The 21,109-nt window shown below is 43.1% G+C and overlaps 1 protein-coding gene and 1 pseudogene across 1 annotated transcript in view; both read left to right on the top strand.

Annotated features, from left to right (window-relative positions):
* Nucleotides 1-21,109, top strand: part of MYO3B (myosin IIIB) — a gene marked incomplete at its 5' end in the record, with an annotated part of 536,872 nt that overhangs the window by 300,938 nt on the left and 214,825 nt on the right. The window lies entirely within an intron of this gene.
* LOC106736095 (uncharacterized protein C11orf74 homolog) lies at nt 11,150-12,051 on the top strand (annotated as a pseudogene).

Raw genomic sequence — 21,109 nt, 5'->3', positions numbered from 1 at the left:
GGTGTGCGCCCGTCGCGGGGGGGGGGGGGGGGTTGGGGGGTGTGATGTCTCACTTTCCCTCTCCCTCTCTCTCTCTCCAGCAAGTGTATATACCATAAGGCAAATTAATCAATAAGTAAATGTCCATAACTATTAATGTTGTAAATCCATAGGTCTCAACTTCTCCAGATTTTTCTTTGTTATGAAAGTATCCATCCATAAGTAGGTTAATTCTAGTGGATGGGACCAGCAGATGGCTAAGGGTGATGTTGCTGGACCCCCACATAGCTGGCTGTGGTTTGAGCCCTGAACCTGGCAACTTAAAACTCATGCTGGGCACATATGCATGTGCACCCAAGATCCCGAGAGGAGAATGGAGGAGAAGGGATTGGGATGTGGCCATCCCCCCTAGGGGGGTGATTTCTTGTTTTCTGTCTCTATCTCTCTGGTAAGCACATGCACCTTACAGCAAAAATCTCTCTAAAAAAAAAAAAAGAAGAAGAAGAAGAAGAAAAAAAAGACTCTGGCAGACATGAATGTACCCAAGGACCCACTCTTCTTTGAGGATCTGACGTGATATAATACAATTGACACTTACATGGAAAATACACAGGATATTTCGGGTACTGTCTTAAAACGTACTTATTTGATCCAGAGAGCAACCTTATAAGCTAGGCGCTGTTATTATTCCCATTTTACAAGTCAGAGAATTGAGGATCCCAACTTTTCCTCAGGGAAGAATGGATTCTAAACATGGTAGCATAGCTTGCTTCACCAAGTCTTCCAAACTCTGCTAAATTTCATGGAAAGGAAACGGCAAAACAAATTCTTTGCAATGAGAGCTTTTGAATTAAAAATAAGAATGAAATGGCTTTTTAAAAAGACATGTCTGTGAACCTCTTTTTTTTCCTCTTAAATTTGGAGGTGGGACAAAAATAAAAGATTATTTTAGCTCATGAATGTGTCTAGTCAAGTATTTTTAGCCACAAAGCGTTGAATACATAAAAATATTTAAGAAAACAGGTCAAATGCTAAACAGATTGTCACTTCTTTGTTCGTAATCAGAAAGCCATTAGGCAAGTATGAACAAGAGTTTCAAAATGTCAGTAAATCTGAGGATATCAAAGATTTCTGAGCCAGCAAGTTAATTGGTATTTTGATCCTTTTGAGCAACTTAACAACAAAATGGATGAGCCAGCAGTTTCCCCCCTTGATGTTATTCACCAAATAGGTGCTTCTTATCTTCCTGTTCAAGAGAGCTATTTTGTAAACTCTTAGCAGGAAATATGCAGACAAAACAATCAAAGGCAGAGAACAGAGCTGTTCAAGGTTTATCAAGCAGAGGTAAATAAAAGATAAAGACTTGTTTAATGTTACTCTTTACCTTTTCTATTTTCTGGCACTCAGGGCTAAAACCCTGATGTGTACACCAGAAAGGTAGTATTCTTAGGATTATGTTGTCTGGTTCCAGAATAAGGGAGGACTTCTCCAACCCCCAAATCATCTGAACCTTTTTTTAAAAAAAATTATTTATTTAATTTTAAAATTATTATTATTATTTTTGTTTAAAATTTGCTATAGGGCATGTGCGCTCACCAGAGAGAGATAGAGACAAAGAGAGAAAGTGAAAATAAGAAAGTAAGCCACTAGGTCCGGGACTTGAATTGTGTTCAACCATGTGGGTATCCAGTGCCTTAAGCACCACACCACCTGCTGGCGCCAATCACCTGGGTCTTAAAATATAGCCAAACCTTGCTTCCTTGCCCCTGACATCCTTGAATCTTTTGACAAAACTATTTAGAAATACCCTTCCTTATCCTCCAGTCATAGAGTCTTTGAGGAAGTAGGTACCCCCCCAACACCCTCTCATCACTGGGACCCAGTGAGCTGGAAATCTTGTTCTCAAGGCCACTTGGTAGTGCTGGGCAGACAAACAAAAATTTCCTGAAGTCATACTGTTGAGAAAATGACTGTGAACTTTCATTTTCTTTGTGGCGAATGGTCTACACGCTGGCAAACACGTATTACAACATGTGCAGAGAGGAATTCTAGCCAATGTTTTTTTTTTTTTTTTGGAGAGGTTTTCGCTATAGAAGGCGTGTGCTCGCCAGACAGACAGAGAGAGAGACATAGAGACAGAAAGCGAGAAATCACCCCCCAGAGGGGATGGCCACGCCGCAATCCCTTCTCCTCCATTCTCCTCTGGGGATCTTGGGCACGCACGCACACGTGCCCGGCGTGACTTTTAAGCCACCGGGTCCGGACACGAACCGCGGTCGACTACGTGGGAGTCCAGCGACATAGCCATTAGCTAACTGCTGGTTCCCCTAGCCAACGTTTAAAGGACAGGGCAAAGACTAATAGTTTATGAAACTGCAGCAATAAATAATATCTATTTTAGTAAGGAGACCTAAATTCTAGTCTCCTTTTGACATAATATTTGGCAAGTAACTAATAGTTCTGTTAAAGATATTTCCTCATCTGTATGACAAGAAGGCAGGAATACAGAGTCTACATTCTAAAGACTTTTGGGGATTTTCATGCATATTCCCGAGATTCCCTTAGCCTCTCAGTCATCAGAGTTGCCCACCCTCTATCAGCTGAGTTCATAGGAGGGAAATCTGCACCTACCAGGACCTGATTCATAACGGTTGTTAAATAAATGCCTTTTGAATAGAATGAAATTCTCTTCTCTTTCATTGGCATCTTTCCTTTTTTCTCACGATGGCATGAAGAGCCATGGCGTCCTAGTACCTCCTTCATCTCATTCTCCCTTTTACTCCTCCACTTCCTTTCCTCCGGAAACCTAGAGTAACCTTTGATTTGATATCCTTCCTCCTCACTTCCTTTAGACAGTCCATCACCAGGTTCTGCTAATTTATCTGCTAAAGTTTTCTCCTCAAGGTTTTACCACAAGATAATCTCCCGTCCATTCTAAGACTTCAGTCCAGGCCTTTTGTCATTGTTGTTAACAGCTTACTTGAGATATCAATCACATATATAAAAGTCATCCTTTGAAAGTCAGTAGTTCTTATTGTATTCACAGAGTTGTCCAACTATCACCACCATCTAACCTTAGAACATTTCCATTATTGGGACCAGCAGTTAGCGTAATGGCTATGTCGCTCGACTCCCATGTAGCTGATCGCGGTACGAGTCCCGGACCCGGTGGCTTGAACTCACGCCAGGCACCTGTGTGTGAGTGCCCAGGATCCTGAGAGGAGAATAGAGGAGAAGGGATTGCGGCGTGGCTATACCCCCTGGGGGGTGATTTCTCGCTTTCTATCTCTCTGTCTCTCTCTGTCTGGCGAGTGCTTGTGCCCTACAGCAAAAACCTCTCAAAAAAAAAAAGAACATTTCCATTATTTAAAAAGAAACCCCATACCTATTAGTCATCACCCCCATTCTTCCCAACCCCACCAGTCTAGGCAACCAATAACCCAACTTCTGTCTCTATGGATTGACCTATTATGATAGTCCCAATTTTTCCACATCTTTGTTAACACTTATTGTTGTTAGTCTTTTATTTTTGTCATTCTAGTGGGCATGAAGTGGTATCTCATTGTAGTTTTGATTTGCATTCCTATAATGACTAATGGTGCTGGGCATCTTTTTATGTCATTATTGGTCATTTGTATATCTTCTTTGGAGAAATGTTTGTTCAAATCCTTTGCAATTCTTTTTGTTAATTTTTATATATTGCAATACCAGTCTTTTATCAGAAATGTGACATGCAAATATTTTCTCTCGTGCTATGAGTTATCCTTTCAGTTTCTTGATGGTGTCCTTTAAAGCACAAAGTTTAAAATTTTTTTTTTTTTTAGAAGGCATGTGTGCTCACCAGAGGGAGACAGAGAGAGAGGGAGAGGTGAAAGTACCCTCTGCAGGGAGTGGTCTTGCCACAGTTCCTTCTCTGCCAGCTTTCACTCCTTTCAGGATTTTGAGCATGCAGGCATGCATGCCCAGGGTGTTTCTTAAGCCACAAGATCCAGGATTCAAACCACGCAGTTGGCCACGTGTGACCCAGCTGTCTTAACCACCAGGTCATGCTGGCCCCAAAACTTTTCAATTTTATTATTTTATTTATTTATTTATTTTCTTTTTGGAGAGGTTTTCTCGCCAGACAGACAGAGAGAGAGAGATAGAAAGCGAGAAATCACCCCCCAGGGGGGATGGCCATGCCGCAACCCCTTTTCCTCCATTTTCCTCTTGGGATCTTGGGCACGCACGCACGGGACTCGAACTGCAGTCGACTATGTGGGAGTCCAGCAACATAGCCATTACGCTAACTGCTGGTCCCAATTTTATTGAAGTTCAGTTTATCTATATTTTCTTTTTTTGTTTATGCTTTTGGTGTTATATCTAAGAAGCCATCACGTAATTCAAGGTCACAAATATTTACTCATATTTTTCTAAGGGCTTATAGTTTTAGCTTTTATATTTTAGATCTATGATTCATTTTGTAGGACCCAACTTTATTCTTTTTTTTTCTTTTGAAATGTAACATTATTTATTTAACTTGAGAAAACACTTCAGCATTCTAAACATACAAAAAATAATAGAATGTTGCAAATTGTGCTTTAAGTACAGAGGTTCTTGAGCTTCATTGATGCAGTGGCCCTTGGCTTTGCTGACAAGGAAGAGTTCTACAGTTGTTTAAAACAAAGTTTTAAAACTACTGTACTTGGGGACCAGCAGGTGGTGTGGTGGTTAAGGCCTGGATGCTCCCACATGGCTGACCATGGTTCAAGTCCTGGACCTGGTGGCTTGTTTTCTCACCTTCTCTCTCTCTCTCTCTCTGTCGGTGTGTGTCTCTCTGGTCAAATAAAAAAATAAATGAATGAATAAATAAAGTTAAATAAATCATTAAAAAGAAAAACTACTGTACTTAACAAAAAAAACCCAAAAATCTAAACCCATCTCATGCCAGCCGACCCCCACTTTTCTACAGCTAAGAATAGCAGCAGAATGCTAGGTCACTATGTACAAAACAAGACACCCTGACGCTTACACGGAGCCACCGTGGACTGAACAGGTTCAGCTTCCCAGTGCACGCCCGGAACCACAGTCCCTCCGACAGGGGCCTGCCCAGCAGCCTCTGCCAAGCAAGGAGCATGGAGAGTTGGTGGTGGTTGTTCTGTTCTCTTTACAGTTGATAACTCAGGATTTCTGGCCAATAGCCATATAGTTTACACTATCTTACAAAAAAAAGGTCAGGAACACCTTTCGATGCCTTGTCACACCAACAGCAAAGTGCACAGAGTGAGGGGAACATGAGAATGCCTTTTCATTTTAAAAATGTACGGAAACTTTGATACACTTTCTTTTTTTTTTTTTGGAGAGGTTTTTGCTATAGGGCACGTGTGCTCGCCAGACAGAGAGAGACAGAGAGACAGAAAGCGAGAAATCACCCACCAGGGGGGATGGTCACGCCGCAATCCCTTCTCCTCCATTCTTCTCTCGGGATCTTGGGCACGCATGCACATGAACCTGGCGTGCGTTTAAGCCACCGGGTCCGGGACTCGAACCGCGGTTGACTATGTGGGAGTCCAGCAACATAGCCATTATGCTAACTGCTGGTCCCAATACACTTTCAAGGTGCTCTGGATACCCATGGCCACTTCATGTAAACCCCGGACAATTTCTAGGCACTTTAAGAGATGACAACATGACCTTGATCAAATTCTGCAATTAAACCTGATGAGAGTGACAGATACGCCTCCAGTAAGAGAGGTGTGATTACAGCGCTCCCCTATGCTAAGGTGTTCATGAGGGGACAGATGAACAGTTTCTCATTCATTCCTCCTTGTCTTCTTCTGACCTCTTTCAGGGCAACTTTGACAGGACCCTTTTTGCCATCAAACTTGCTTTTAGGGACCAGCAGTTGGTGTAGTGGCTATGTTGCTGGACGCCCATGTAGTCGACTGTGGTTTGAGTTCCAGACCTGGTGGCTTAAACTCATGCCGGGCGCGTGTGCGTGCATGTCCAAGATCCTGAGAGGAGACTAAACGAGAAAGGACTGGGGCGTGGCCGTCCCCCCTGGGGGGTGATTTCTCGCTTTCTGTCTCTCTGTCTCTGTCTTTCTGGCGAGCGCACACCCGATAACAAAACCCTCTCCAAAATCAAAAACAAAACACTTGCTTTTAGATTTATAGTTGGCAACATCCTTCTCCTACTTCTCCTTCAGCACTGCGGCCTTGGTGATGTAAGGCTGCTTCTCGCTGTCAGTTAAGTTGTTCCACTTCTCACCCAGCTTCTTTGCCACGTCTCCCAAAGAGATGCCAGAGTTGGTGGATTTGATCTTGGGGTGAAATTCTGAACAGGAAGAATATAGATGGTGGCTTTTTGGGGGCATTAAGGTCCTTTTTCTTCTTGCCTCCCTCCGCTGGGCCATAATCCTCCATTTCCCGATCATGGCGCACTTTATCCGCCTTGGCCGTTTCATCACATCTTGACATCTCTTTCTCAGACATTGTCTTCCACCTCTCGGAACATTTCTTAGAAAATTCTGCAAAATTGACAGGGACCTCCAGGTTTTTCTTATGTTCTTCTCTGCAGGTTTCCTGGGGTCACCTTTAGCCATCCTGACTATTGTTTGCTAGTCTGGGCAGCGCAGGGCACAATGCGTGGCTCACTTGTTTAAAGGTGACTTTAACCAAATTTATTTTCATGCCAGCTGCCTCCACGAGGGCCACCTCCCAACTTTATTCTTTACTATATGGATGTCTAGCTGTCTTAGCACCATTTATTGAAAATACTACTCTTTTTTTCTTCTTTGAATCTTGGCAGCCTTGACCATAAACCGTCATTGATGTATGTCTTTTCTAGGCCTTTTTGTTTTTTTGGAGAGGTTTTTCGCTATAGGGCATGTGCACTCACCAGACAGAGAGAGACAGAGAGACAGAAAGCGAGAAATCACCCCCCGGGGGGATGGCCATGCCACAATCCCTTCTCCTCCATTCTCCTCTTGGGATCTTGGGCATGCATGCACACAACGCCAGGCACGAGCTTAAGCCACTGGGTCCGGGACTCGAACCGTGGTCGACTACGTGGGAGTCCAGCGACATAGCCATTACGCTAACTGCTGGCCCCCTTTTCTAGGCCTTTTAAAGCCCTTTGCCCATCATCTTGCTATAGTTCCCCTTTCCCTTTTTTTTTTTTTTTTTTTTTTTGCCAGAGGGAACATGGGCTTGCTGAAAGAGACAGAAAGAGAGGGAAAGAGGGAGAAAGTGAGAAAGCACCCCACATGGGGAATGGTCACAAAGCAATCCCCTCTTCCTTTTCGGACCTTGTACGTGCATGTACACGTGCCCAGCATGTTTCTCACGCCACCAGGTTTGGGACTTCATCCATGCAGTTGGCCACATGGGATCTAGCTGCTTTCCTCATGCCACAGGCTGCTTCTGCCGTGGCTTCCTAAATGGATTTCCTGTCTGCTTATTATATTCTTCAAAGAGCCACCAGGGGAGGATTCATCTAGAATTCCTTTCTGGGCATGTTACTTTTTGATTAAAGTGACTATCCTGACCGCTATCAAATGAGCTTCAGCCCTTCTACCTGGTTTAGGAAAGTCAACATGATCTGGCCCCCGTCTGCTTTTCCAATCTCTTCTCTTTTCTCCTCCCTCTGGGATCACACTCTAGCCCAAACCAAACAGCGTGGAGGCCCCTGAACACCACATACTTGTTCATTCTTCTGTGCCTTTGCTCTTATATCTTGCCTGAACGTTCCTTCTTCACAACCTAAGGCTACTGACTTCAGCAAGCGAGACCCTGCTCATTCCTTTCAGCTCTGAAGAGAGGTTAGAAGCCCCCCGAGATGAGCGTCATTGGTAGCACACACTGAATCATAGAAGAATGAGCTGCCTCTCACCTAACCTTAGCTTGAGTTCAGCCCACTTTATATCTGTACTGTCCAGCACGGTGTCTGGCACCAACTATGTGTTTAATAACTATTTGTTGAGTTGAATTAAACTTGGCCCCTGTCCTTTATCACTATTCTCATTTACCACCTTCCTGCTCACTCTTTGGTCCTGGCTCTTTGGAGGTACGTGGAAGGTATATAAAGCTGGCTTCGTGGAGGTTAAGTTTCACTAGCAGTGTGAAGTACAACCTAGACTGATAATAGCTCAAGATTTCTGGTGAGTCATAATAGCTCTTTATTAATAAAAGGTAAGAAGCCTTAAATAAGTTGATGGTAAGGCTCTAACCCAGTTTGAAAATGCTGTTAACAATGAGGTTAACATCTTGAAAGGGTGATTTTAAACCAATTTATTTTCCTTCTCTCTACAACATACAGTGATTTTCTGGGAATCTAAAAAAAGCAAGCTTAGTAGGGCAGAGACTTATCTGTTCTGGCCCTTGTACCAACTCCACGGCCTAGTGGTTTAGACAGCTGGATTCCATATAACCAACCTTGTAGTTCGAGTCCTAGACATGGCAGTTTGAAAACATGTCAGCCCCATGTAGAAAGGTGGAGAGCAGGTTGCAGTGACCACTCCTCATGCGAGTGCTCTTCCCTTCTCCTTCCCCCTCTGTCTTTATCTGGCAAGTGCATGTACCCTCTGGCAAGATTCTTTTAAATGTCTCTTATTGTCATTTAGTTGGAGTTTCAGAAAGTGACAAAGGAAATGTGTATATTCAATCCACCATCTTAATCCAGTCATCCTTTGATTATATTATCTGTTTAAAGAATAAATAAATAAAATTAAGAAATACAAAATATTTTAAAATGAAATAAATTATTCAGTATGTATCATCTATCTTGTAATTCACAGCCATTTCTCTTTTTTTTTTGAAGTTTTTTTTTTTTTTTTTTCCATAGGGCTCATTTGAGTTAGAGAGACAGAGACAGTGAGAGAGAAAGTGAGAAATCATTCCCCCCAGGGGGTATGGCCACAAAGCAATCCCCTCTCCTCCACTCTCCTCCTAGGATCTTGGGGATGCACACATACGTGCCTGGTGTGATTTTCAAGCCACTGGGTCCAGGACTTGAACCGTGGTTGGCCATGTGGGAGTCCAGTGATGTAAACATTACACCATCTTTTGGCCTCTCAGAGCCGTTTTTCTTTTAAAGTTTATTTTTATTTCTCTGATCCAGGATGTCATACTTTTGGATACCATGATGTAGAGAACTGCCAACTAAGAAAGGCCACTTCTTTTTCATGTGTCATTTTATATACTATAATCCCGGAACTATTTGAGATCTACCTTATCTGACTAATACCTTAAATGCTCACATGTCCTTTTCAGATCTTTCCTTTTAGTGGTTTGATATTTCTGATTATTCTGTTCCTATGTCTTCCCTTTGTGATTAAAATGAAATTAATGAGACATTATAAACTTCCAGCATTTCCAGCAATGTCAGAGAGACCAGACAACTGCAAAGAATTCAAGCCTAATGTGTGACTTAATAGAATGAACACCAGTTTTTCTTATTTACTGAGAGTGCTCAGTAAATAAGCGTCTCTCAGTGCTGCCGAAATCATGTATTAGTTCCAGGAATCTTGCTCTTATTCAAAATAATTTTTATTTGAAGTCTTCTTCAGGTTAAGCTCACAATTATTTATCTTATAGGGACACCTCATTCGACTAGGTCTACATTAATATTGACTATTTCTAAAGATTAGCACACATAATGATTTATAAATTTTGAGGATAATTTTAAATGGAAGCTCAAATATTGAGTCTAAAAATGAATCTCAGAAATGTTTGTGGTAATGAAAGCATTCTTATTTGGAAATAAACCACATTTATTAGGGCATATTAGTTCTGGTGTGATTTTTCAAATCAGCTACCTGATTTTATAGTCTGCTTCTAAGTTACTACCTAGAAGTAGCAAGATCTCTAGCCTACAAGGAAACCTTGTGAGTGCTAATGATTGTGGGCATATTTGTTCCTGCTTACCGTTTATGAAAAACCAAAGTGATTTCATGAGAAATGTCTCCTAGAAAGCCATGTATGCACCTCTGTGTTTATTAAGTATCCACATCTCTGACAGAAGCCTCGCACAGAGAAAATATTCAAAAACAGTAGAATGGGGGGAACCAGCAGTTAGCGTAATGGCTATGTCACTGGACTCCCATGTAGTCGACCGCGGTCCCAGTGGCTTAAAACTCACGCCAGGTGCATGTGCGTGTGTGCCCAAGATCCCGAGAGGAGAATGGAGGGGAAGGGATTGCGGCATGACCATCCCCCCTGGGGGGTGATTTCTTGCTTTCTGTCTCCATGTCTCTCTCTGCCTGTCTGGTGAGCGCACGCGCCATATAGCAAAATCTCTCAAAACAAACCAAACCAAAACAAAACAGTAGAATGGGGACCAGCAGTCGATGTAATGGCTATGTCGCTGGACTCCCACATAGTTGACTGTGGTTCAAGTCCTGGACCCAGTGACTTAAACTCATGCCGGGCACATGTGCGTGCGTGCCCAAGATCCCGAGAGGAGAATGGAGAAGGGATTGCAGCGAGGCCATCCCCCCAGAGGGTGATTTCTCACTTTCTGTCTCTCTGTCTCACTTTCAGGTGAGCTCATGCACCATATAGCAAAAACTCCTCAAAAAATAAAAACAATAACAAAAAACCAGTGCAATGAATGGTTCTATCCCCATAGTCGTCAACAAAAGTGCTTTATTCTTGCTACTTTTATCTATTTATATCTAAGGGAAAAGACACCCCCCCCATATGCCTCATTGAGGGCCTCCCCAGAGTTGACTAATTGGCTTTCTTGAATTCTACAGCAATTCTTTGAGATCTAGATATTCTTGTTAGTCCTGTGAAGGGTCTGGAATGATCTAGACATCTAAACAATCTAAGAGCTGACCATTGTTTTCAAGCCTTTGTTATTTGGACTTTAGTCCTTTATTTTCATTCCTTTAGGCTCAGCCTCTAGTAGTCCCTGTATGAATCCAAAAGGCAGATATGCATGTCTTATTACTAAATCAAGCCACCAACTCACAGGTCTTCTCAGTTCTTGGCCATCAATCCATTCTCTTTGTTTTCAAGAGAAAATGTGTAATTAGGACCTACCAACATGACAACCTCTGTACTTGAGGTGCTGAGAACACAAATATAAAGAACACACAGTCTTGAATGAGCTACTAGGATGTCTCTCTGAATAAAGATGCCAGAGGTGCGAAGTGGCCACCAGATGGAGCCAAGGCAGAGAACTAGGGAGTGGGAGATAAAGTGGCCTCGTGAATAGGAATGTCTGCCCAAATGCCAAGATTTGAGATGATGGATGAAGATCGAATAATTGAAGAAGTCTTGGATAAGTTTGTTAATTGTCACGAGCAAACATATGAAGAATTTCCGAGCACTTATAGTCATCTTTCTAAAGAGGATAATGTGACCAGAAGGGGACCACTTAGAACCAGTTCTACAGAAAGTGTATTTACCTCCGTAAAATGTACTCACCAAAACGAACTAAATGACTACCATCTTAGAAATAAAACCTTCTTTCTTTGCACTTCCTCACAATGTTCAGAAGAAGAAAAGATAGTGGTGGATGAAGACCAAAAAGTTGGCAATTTCTTTCAAGGTGATCTGAATCGGGCAGGAAAGGTGAAGGGAGGCAATTTCCTAGACTTAGAAGATGTGGACATGAACTCGGATGAAGAGACGAAGCCCCAAATGAGCAGGGATTTGCTGCTTCCAGGAGAAGTGGAGGAGGAAGTAAGCACCTTCATTCCTTCTTGTATTCTTCTGGTGGCCCAACCTCTCAGCCCTGAAGTGAAGCCAAAGTCCACTGTAAAAGGAACAGACACAAATATAAAGAACACACAGTCTTGAATGAGCTACTAGGATGTCTCTCTGAATAAAGATGCCAGAGGTGCGAAGTGGCCACCAGATGGAGAAGAGACTCTTGAGATGAAGTTCAGCCCTTCTCACTGGATGAGGAGTTTGTCTATGACAGTGTGACGCTAACCCCAAGTTCCCTGCTGCAGAGATGGAAGTGGTCAAAGAACTCTCCAAGCAAAGGAGGAAGAACAACACAGACTCAAGAGCAACCCTGCGACTAACTCACGGAGGCATCTTTGTGTTTATTTTTGCCTTGTTCATATTCAAGCACTGTTAGAATAAAAGAGAAACCTGCCATAAATCCCTCCAAAAAATTAAAAAATAAAAAATCAATAAAGAACACACAGTCTTGCCTTGGGCATGATTGAGTCAATAGAAAAATGCATGTAGGGAGGCCAGCAAGTGGTGCGGTGGTTAAAGGTGCTGGACTCCCACATGGCCGACCACAGTTCAAGTCTTGGACCTGGTGCTTGCTTTCTCACTTCCTCTCTCTCTTTCTCTCTGTCTCTCTTTGATCAAACTGGAAAATAATAATGATAATAATAAATAAAGTTAAATAAAATAATTCTTAAAAAAAAAGAAAAATGCATGTAGGAAGGACTATAAAAGTGCATGACAAGTGGTGCGGTGGCTAAGGTGCTGGACTCCTACGTGGCCCACTGTGGTCTGAGTCCTGGAGTGGTGGCTTGGTTTCTACTTTCCTTCTCTCTTGCTGGTAAATGCATGTGCCCTATAGCAAATTTTTAAAAGTAATAATGATAAATAAAATTAAATAGGTAATTATTTAAAAGAAAAAATTTTTAATCGTATGACAAAGGACATCGTAAACACTCTCTCCTTTTGACTACTCCTTGCCATACTTTTCAAAATTCTAATCCTGGCTCTCTCAGCTAAATTTTTACTTAGCTTTCACACGTGCCTTCCTGATTCGAGTCTCTGCTAACCTCATGTGATTCTTGACAGTCACAGAGGTATGCTTATAAAAATGTAAAGATGGTCGTCTCACTCTCATAAAGCTCTGTGCCTGTCCCTCATTACCCACAGGATAATACCCAAATCTTTTAGCTCAGCAGCCAAGGTTTTCCACACTAGGTCCCAACGGACTCGTTTTTCCTCCACTGACACCCCCCATCACCCCTAGACTGTTGCCAGCCTGGCCCAGGCCTGATGGCTGCCCTTTGCACCTCTTCTCTGGTGGAAAGCCTTCTTCACCTGGAAGTCTCCTCCCACCTTCCAGTTTCCAGCCCAGGCACCTGTCCCAGGCTGCCTACTTGGACTCCACCAGCTGCTGGTGATTCATCCTCCATGCCCCACAATTCTTTTTTTTTTTTGAGAGGTTTTTCGCTATAGGGCGCGTGCGCTCAACAGACAGACAGACAGAGACTTAGAGACAGAAAGCGAGAAATCACCCCCCAGGGGGGATGGTCACGCCACAATCCCTTCTCCTCCATTCTCCTCTCGGGATCTTGGGCACGCATGCACATGCGCCCGGCGTGAGTTTTAAGCCACCGGGTCCGTGACGTGAACCACGGTCTACTACGTGGGAGTCCAGCGACATAGCCATTACGCTAACTGCTGGTTCCCTCCATGCCCCACAATTGTGTGTTGATATTTCTGCTTTCTTTACTATTAATTGTATCCTAACATATCAATCAGCCGCACTGGACTATGACCTTTTGAAGAAATGGAGTGGATATAACTCTTTTTTTTTTTTCTTTCCTAGTTCCTAACACTTCACATGGCATGGTATCTGGCCCATGCAGAGTCTCTCGAATGAAAGGTTCTAGTAGTCGGGAATGCATTTGACTGGGAATAATAAACAAAAATGCTGAAAAAAACTGTTTTAGTGGCTTACGTTGGAGTTCTCAACCTTCATACTATTGATATTTTTGAATAGATAAGCCATATTTATTAGGACATGTTTCCTTTTTTCAAATCACTTTTTTAAAGCATTGTTTCTTTTTTTTAAATTAGTATTTTATTTATTTATTTTAATCTTGACCAGAGAGGGTCAGAACGAGAGAGAGAGGGAAAGTGAGAAAGGAAGCCACTAGGTCCGGGATGCGAACAACAGTCGGCCATATGGGAGTCCCACGCCCTTAACCACCACACCCACCACCTGGTGGCCCCAAGACATATTCATGTCTGATGTGTGAAGCTGTCCTGTGCCTTCTAAGATGTTTAGCAGCTGTCTCCTGGCTTGTACCTGCTAGATGCCAATACCCAACCCCTCTCCACCACCAGCAGTTGTAACAATCAATAGTGTCCTCAGATACTACCAAAAGTTAGAGCTTGGCAAATAGGCTTGCTGTTCTCACATATGAAGAAGTTGAGAGGTAAACTATTTCTAGTATTAGTTCAGCTGCTCAAGGATGTTATCAGAACTGAACACCCTCTGACTTTCTTGTATTTCTTTTTACCATCTTCAGTGTGTAAGTTGGCTTGTAGTCTCATGGTCAAAAGATGGTTGCTGCCCCTCCAGCCGTCATATCTGCATTTAAACTGGAAGGAGCAGGATGAATGGCTAAGCCAGCCACATCTGCACCACTTTGATCAGGAAGGAACATTTGCTAAGCAGCCATTTCACATACACCTCACTGACCTTGCCTGGACCTATGGCTAGATACCTACTTCTAGCTGTAGGGACGGGCTGAGAAAGGGGAAGCAGGACAGGGCTGGGCACCTTGCCACCCAAAGAAACACTGGTGTTCTGTGAGCTAGGGAGAAGTGGGGCTAGCGATGGAGCCAGCTAATCCGGTTTCTCACAGAGGAAAGAGCTAGTATGAATTAATTTAATGAAGTGGCTGAATGAATACTGAATAAATACTGGCAGTCTCTCACAAACTATTCATTTCTTACTCCTGGCTACCTGGCTTCTTCCTCAACATTGTAGTTTGAGAATCAGTAAGTGCCGAGGTGCCTGAGTAGGTTAGCTCCTGCGAGCTGGCAGTTTTCGGTCTACCACACATTCCTTTAGCTCTTACAAATTGATCGCTATGAAAAGACCATTTGTGGGAACCAGCAGTTAGCGTAATGGCTATGTCGCTGGACTCCCACGTAGTCGACCGCGGTTCGTGTCCCGGACCCGGTGGCTTAAAACTCACGCCGGGCGCGTGTGCATACGTGCCCAAGATCCCGAGAGGAGAATGGAGGAGAAGGGATTGTGGCGTGACCATCCCCCCTGGGGGGTGATTTCTCGCTTTCCGTCTCTATGTCTCTCTCTGTCTGTCTGGTGAGCACATGTGCCCTACAGTGAAAATCTCTCCAAAAAAAAAAAATTTTTTTTTTAAATTAAAAAAAAAAAAAAAAAATAGACCATTTGTGAAGATATAGTCCCTGCCATTCCCTTACAGAGTTCCCAATTCAGTGCTGGTTCATAGCTCAGAGGACAGAGAAAAATAGAAGAAACCAGCCGTGTCAAGAGAGTCTGAAACTGGGGCCAGCAGGTGGCAAGATGGTTAGGGTGCTAGACTCCCACATGGCTGACTCTGGTTCGAACCCTGGACCTAGCAGCTTGAAAATCAGGAGTGTATGCGTGTGTACCCAAAATCCCAGGAGGAGAATGGAGGAGAAGGGATTGTAGCATAGCCATCCTCTCTGGGATTTGATTTCTCATTTTCTGTCTTTGTCTTTCTGGCAAGTGCATGCACCCTATGGCAAAAACCTTAAAAAAAAAATGAAATTAAAAAAGCAAGCCTGGAACTCAGAACTTCAGTTTTCAATGAATAAAAACGTGTACTTTATTTCTCTGGGTAGTCAACAGTGAATTATGAATAAAGGAACATGAGTCCTACAAGACATCCTTGGATCTCTTTTCTTTTCACCCTTAACTATCCAAACGTAGATGAGAACCTGATATAAAGAGACCTTAATATGCCATTCTGGGAAGCTAGGATATCTGCAGCAAAGTGAACAGGATGGCTCGTTCCCTGGAAATTGATTTACATGGTAGTGAGGGCCGTGTTCAGACACTGAGGACAGAGTTCTGACTACTTTTTCCAATCCCAAAGTTGATTCCAGGGGCCTGGGAGAGTCGCAACTAGAAACATTAACAGAGGCCTACAAATATTAACAGACCGCTTTGGTCATGGATAGTGGGATGCTGCAGCCTGTCCCTGCCATGGTATTTTTAGGATGCGTAGTAAGCCTTCTTATCTCTTATAGTAAAGCACAGACATTCTTTTGCTGATTTCTTTCAAAAAACAGAGACTTGTGTTTTTCTTTAACCGATTATGAATCTAAGAATTTCAAACTCACCTATGATTTACAAGCCTCCACCTTTTTGGGCCTGGTCAATGTAAAATATTCCTTATGCTGACTGGCAACTCTAGTGCTCCCAGAACTAAATACAAGGAACCACTATATCTCAGCACCCCGAGAAACATTTTGTGTTTTTCCAGGTCTGGTCTCTCAACCTCATGTTTAGGTAAACCACATTAATTATTATTCTGCAGAGCTTGTTTATTTCCACTGACAACATAATATTTAGGATGGAAAATGGACAGCTTCACAGTTGTGAGTAAAATATATTTCATGTTCATGTGGACAGTTTCCACATTTACCTTCTAGGAGCAGGAGTTGCATGGTGGCATGTCTTAGAGGAGACCTCTACCAGCTACTGTCCTTGCATATGTCATTCCCGCCCATTTTTCTTTGTTTAGTTTATAGAGTGAGATGTTCATTCATCCCCCATCTGTGTGTGTGTATGTGCGTGTTTGTGTGTGTGTGTTGGTGCCTTTGGGAGTTTATGTATTAGAGTAATAGGAAAGTGAAAGCTTGGATGACATTTTTCTCTCTGAACTCTTACATTGCCACTGGTTATAACCTTGGTTATTGCAATAATCTAAACAAAACAAAAAATGTAAGTGCCTTGGGACCAGCAGTTAGCATAATGGCTATGTCGCTGGACTCCCATGTAGCCGACCACGGTTTGAGTCCCAGACTGGGTGGCTTAAACTCATGCTGGGTGCATGTACGTGCGTACCCAAGATCCCTCGAGGAGAATGGAGGAGAAGGGATTGCGACGTGGCCATCCCCCCCCCCCGGGGGGGTGATTTCTCGCTTTCTGTCTCTCTGTCTCTCTGTCTGGCGAGCGCACGCACCCAATAGCAAAAACCGCTCCTCCCCCAAAAAAGAAAGAAAAATTTAAGTGCCTTTTACAATATTATTAAAAAAAAGAAAACAAACAAACAAACAAAAAAACCTAAGAGGCTGCCTGGTCCAACTGTTTAATTTATAAAGAGCCTAAATTGGGTGAGGGAGTAGCTTCTCCCAGTCCCCATCTATAGGAAGTGGCAGTTCAATCTCTCCAGGATGCTGTAGATTGAAGAGGATTTCTGTGACCACCTCCATCCACTCTTAGGGGGCAGAATGGATTCACATCAGCCCTGTGGGCTGAGATGCCTTTCCAAATTGCTGTAGATAATTCAAAATCCCCACACTAATCCTTTTAAGGCTCCTTTTCATGGAGTCCATAGTACTGATAATGACTTTTCACACATTCAGGTTTATTTTTTTTTTAAATAATTATTTTATTTAACTTTATTTATTTACTTATTTTTTAATTTGACCAGAGCAGAACAGAGTAAGAGAGAAAGAGAAGGAGACGGGGTGTGTGTGTGTGTGGGAAGGGGGCAGTGAGAAAGCAAGTCGCCAGGTCTGAGACTCAAACCGCGGTCAGTCACATGAGAGGCCAGTGTTTTCAACCACCACACCACCTGCCAGCCCTCACACACTTAATTATTTTTTAAAAATCATTTTTGTAGTTAATAGCTCTGAAAATTTAGTCAGAAGTTTATAGCGATAATTTGAAGAGTGGATGCAAAAGGTATCTATCACACTGTTCTGCAAAGATACTGAATCATGGTCGAAGTAAGTTCAGGCTATCTTTCTTGATTTCCCAAATATTCTGCATTATGGGTAGCCTGAGGAGCTAATTCAGTTACAGGAAAGAAGAAATTACAAAGAAAAACAAGAAAGATACTAAGACGTGTTAGACAATATCATTTTAGTTGCGATGACTCTGAACTTTTCAGTTAGCTGCCCAGCTGACTAAGGAAATCAATGGCTAGATTAAACCTCTAGGTTTTTGTTTGTTTTTTAGTTTTGCTGTGGGACATGTGTGCTCTTCATTACACAAAGAGAGAGAGACAGGAAAAGTGAGAAGTCACCCACTCCCCAAGGGGGATGGCCACATTGCAATCCTCGCTCCTGTTTCCCCCTCTCAGGATCCTGGGTACGCACGCCCAAGTGCCTGGCATGATTTTCAAGCCTCCCACTCCAGAACTCAAACCACACAGTCAGCCATGTAGAGTCTAGTCACCACAGCTGCCATGCTCCTGGTTAGCCCTCCGCCACAGGTTTTAATTTCCAGAGTCGTTGTGGGTTTATGAGGAGAAAGCAGAATATCATCAGAAACATTTAAGGGACCAGCAGTTAGTGTAATGGCTATGTTGCTGGACTCCCATGTAGTCGACTGCAGTTCGAGTCCTGGACTCGGTGGCTTAAACTCAAGCAGGGAGCATGTGCATGTGTGCCCAAGATCCCAAGAGGAGAATGGAGGAGAAAGGATTGCGTGGCCATCACCTCTGGGGGGAAGGGGGGGATTTCTTTGCTTTCTGTCTTTCTGTCTCTCTCTGTCTCTCTGGTGAGCACACATGCCCTATAGCAAAAACCTCTCCCCTCCCAAAAAAAGTTTCAGAAACATTTAAGTGCCTACTGTGTGCAGCATGCTGTACTGAGTAATACTGCATCCAGAGGAATTTATATTCTCAAGACTTTGGGAGCTGAATAGCATAGATCCACGTGACTTATTCTAAAGCCCAAATCTAGAAACCTTCCTAAGGATATAATAGCTTTATTTATTTATTTTTTCTTTTAGGCAGCAGATGGTGGCCAGCTGTTATCTTTCTTTACTTAAGGCCAAATGTGAAGGAAAAAAATTAAAATAAAGGGGCTTATGGTAAATATGAGAAAGAACTTAAATTAAATATGGATTTTTATATACACTAAGGGAAATAGGCAATCAGGGATAATTATCAAATTATCCAAGCCAAAATAACTCTGCTATCTCCATTATCTACACAAGAGAAAATTTGTATGGATTGAGTTGTTTGGATAATTGTTCAGTATTACAGATTCTGAGTAGACAGTTTGGGTGGTCATTGTATAGATTGAGGATCCCTCAAGGAATATTTTAAATAGGAAAAGGGTTGATATTCTTTGCCATGAAATTGGGGGTATCTCTACTTAGAAGGAAGTAGTACTGATCAAGTTAGTAGATCCATGATTCTTTGTCCAGGATTCCATAAAATTTTTTTATCAGATGTCTAAAACTAATTTTTTTTTGTCTTTGCCATAGGGCATGTGTGCTCACTGGAGAAAGAGCAAGAGAGGGAAAAAGAAAACTCACCCTCCCAGAAGGGATGGCCATGCTGCAATCCCTTCTCCTCCATTTTCCTCTCAGGATTTTGGATATATGCATACAACCGATCAGCATGATTTTCAATTTGCCAAGTTCAGAACTGGAACTGTGGTCAGCCACGTGGGAATCCAGCTTCTTAACCATCACGCTACCTGCTGGCCCCTTGAAACTAATTTTTGTGTGTGTGTGTGTGTGTGTGTGTGTGTGTGTGTGTGTGTAGAGGTTTTTGCTATAGGGCGTGTGCGCTCACCAGACAGAGACAGACAGAGAGACAGAAAGCGAGAAATCACCCCCCAGGGGGGATGGCCACGCCGCAATCCCTTCTCCTCTGTGCTCCTCTCGGGATCGCATGCACACATGCCCGGCGGGAGTTTAAGCCACCGGGTCCGGGACGCGTACCATGGTCGACTACATGGGAGTCCAGCGACATAGCCATTACGCTAACTGCTGGTCCCTGAAACTAATTTTTAATCACAAACATAATGTATGAATAGCTTCTCCTCTAAAATTTTAAAGTATTTTATTTACAGCTGAAGTCTTTTTTTCCCACACACCTCATTTCATTTCTTAGCAACTGTCTAACCATAGTCCCTCTTTAAAACAGCTACTATTGGGACCAGCAGAGAGAGAAAGTAAGCTACCAGGTCCGTGACTTGAACCGTGGTCAGTCATGTGGGAATGTCCAGCGCCTTAACCACCACACCACTTGCTGGTCCCCCAGAATCAGAATCTTTAAGGTTGGGCCTCAAGAATCCAAATTTTGGTGAGTCCTTATAGCAATTTTGATCTGCTAAAGTTTGAGAGCCACTATCTTAGGAGAACATGGTAATTGACTGCCATTGATTAGAGAAGGAAACTGATTTATTCAGTAAAGCCCAGAGGGTAGAATGGGGATGGATCCTTACATGCTTCTGAAGGATGGTTTTGGTCAAGGTTAGGACATAGCGGTGCTCAGACATACAGAAATACGAAATGAGCTGCCTTAGGACCCAAGGAGTGAATTCTTAGCCCCTAGAACTGTTCAGTGGATAGCTAGTTGACAAGGTCAAGAATGTTGCCAAAGAAATTCTAGAAATTTTAGCTGGATAGCTGCTCTGGATGATCCTTTAAAATCCCTTTTAACAAAAATGTTATGTTGGCTTCCCTCTGACCAAAAAAGTTGCTTTGTGACTTTAAAACTAATGTTTGTCAGGCCAGTGAGTGGCATGGTAGTTAAGGCTGTTGGACTCCCATAATGACACGTTAGATAAAATAATAATTTTTTTTTCCTTTTTTTGGACAGGTGCATTTTGCTATAGGATGTGTGTGCTCACCGGAAAGATGCAGAGAGGCAGAGAGACAGAAAGCAAGAAATCACCCCCTGGGGGATGAACATGCCACAATCCCTTCTCCTCCATTCTCCCCTCGGGATCTTGGGCATGCACCCACACACTCCTGGTGTGAGTTTAAGCCACCGGGTCCATCATTTCCTTCCTCCAGTCCTCCAGCACATCAGATCCCAGGCCACTGCCACGCTTGCTTGGAGTGTTTCAGGTTGATCAGGGGATTCAAGGAGCAGTCATCATGCAGAATCCAGCTTCTCTTGAGCAGAGCATCACCACTGTGTTGTGGGGCCAGCCTGACTCTGCTAAGTCTTTTTATTTCTAAGTTCAGTGCCTCTTAGCCTCTTGAGCAGTTGCTCATGTGACGTCACTTGAATTCCTCATTTGCTTAAAGCTGTATGTCAGAATATACTCATTGAGGGAACCAGCAGTTAGCGTAATGGCTATGTCGCTGGACTCCCATGTAGTCGACCGCGGTTCGTGTCCCGGACCGGGTGGCTTGAAACTCACGCCGGGTGCGTGTGCGTGCGTGCCCAAGATCCCGAGAGGAGAATGGAGGAGAAGGGATTGCGGCATGACCTTCCCCCCTG

This window comes from Tupaia chinensis, unplaced genomic scaffold, assembly GCF_000334495.1.
Source record: "Tupaia chinensis unplaced genomic scaffold, TupChi_1.0 Scaffold000056_1, whole genome shotgun sequence".
Lineage (NCBI taxonomy): Eukaryota > Metazoa > Chordata > Mammalia > Scandentia > Tupaiidae > Tupaia > Tupaia belangeri.
The sequence above is the reverse complement of the archived record's forward strand: the minus strand, read 5'-3'. Positions and strand labels throughout refer to the sequence as shown.